Source organism: Haplochromis burtoni, unplaced genomic scaffold (assembly GCF_018398535.1).
Source record: "Haplochromis burtoni strain Fernald_Lab_line unplaced genomic scaffold, NCSU_Asbu1 Contig_838, whole genome shotgun sequence".
NCBI classification, from domain to species: Eukaryota; Metazoa; Chordata; class Actinopteri; order Cichliformes; family Cichlidae; genus Haplochromis; species Haplochromis burtoni.
The window spans coordinates 28,871-30,071 of NW_024583199.1; the positions used below are offsets into that span (position 1 = coordinate 28,871).

The window sequence follows — 1,201 nt, forward strand, 5'->3', positions numbered from 1 at the left end:
GTCTGCACATATACTTGGCCAATAAACACGATTCTGATTCTGATTCTGATATGGCCTCGCTTCTGTCGCTTCTTCCCCAGGGCAGCTGTGGCTACAACTGTAGCTTGCATTCACCAGTGTGTAAATGAATAGTGGAATTGTAAATGCAATCCATCATTATTATAAGATAAGATAGATCTTTTTTGTCGTTTATTGGTATCTCTCCCGATTGCAGCTCTAGGTTTTTACATTCAACATTCTTTGGATAGGAAAAAGGGGAAATAAGAGGACTGGGAGGTTCTGAAAAGTAACTTGTTTAATTTGCTACACTCTGAGCTTTGATAGTAACTTTATTATTGAGGAAATAAAACTGTTATTCTGGCAGTTCTGGTGCAGCAGGAGGGTAGGAGTCAAATAACATGCATGAATATTTTATACAGTAACACATTGTGGCCAATCTCTAAAGTGATTAAAATGAACTCCAACCATCACCAGCGCAATATTAAAAGCCTCATTATGAGCTATGAGATATAAGATATTTCAACCCTCTGCTTGCTTGGTAGATGCATAAGAAGTGTTGCATGGAGCTGGGTCAAAGCAAGCCCTGAACCCTTAATGTGAGAGTTTCAGTGAAAACAGGAACAGCAGAGACCTCTAGTGGTCACTGGGAAGATCATCATCATCAAATCAGTGAAGGTTTTTAGTATATTGCAGTGAAAGCGACTTTAGTTGATCTTATGAGAGCTGCGTGGTGAATTAAGGAGTGTTGGTGTGTTTACCTTGTGCAACTTCATCAAGTTCATAGTTTTGAGCCTGCAAAAGAGTTTTACGAATTAGTAAAAACGCCATGTCAAATTATATGTGTAGATCCATCTGTTCAAGTAAGGAACAGCTTAAGACATTTATCTTGTTTCTGCACACAAATGTATTTTAGGGTTTATAGTTAACTTTTAACTAAACTACAACATCATATGTTAAAGTTATTGATAGTGAGCTGCAGTCATATGATGGTGACCTGGATGACTGTGCAGATCAGAACGCAAGAAAAAATAATTCCGCCATTTCAGACTGACTGAGTCTGGCAGCTGTAACATCTGTATATAACAGAGCCTTTTACCTGCTGATGTGCTGCTGCTTGATGATGCTGTCCCCCTCTGCTGGAGCTCCCCTCACTGATCCAGTTGATCTGCTGGTTGGTTGCTTCTGGTTTTTGATGTTTTGC

The 1,201-nt window shown here is 39.4% G+C and overlaps 1 long non-coding RNA gene across 1 annotated transcript in view; it reads right to left on the reverse strand.

Annotated features, from left to right (window-relative positions):
* Positions 1 to 1,201, reverse strand: part of LOC102298431 — a 12,257-nt gene that overhangs the window by 1,631 nt on the left and 9,425 nt on the right. Inside the window, exons 3-4 of the long non-coding RNA XR_006053336.1 lie at positions 1,097 to 1,194; positions 759 to 792 (exon numbers count right to left, since the gene is read on the reverse strand). This is a non-coding gene — a long non-coding RNA (uncharacterized LOC102298431). The remainder of the gene's footprint in view (positions 1 to 758; positions 793 to 1,096; positions 1,195 to 1,201) is intronic.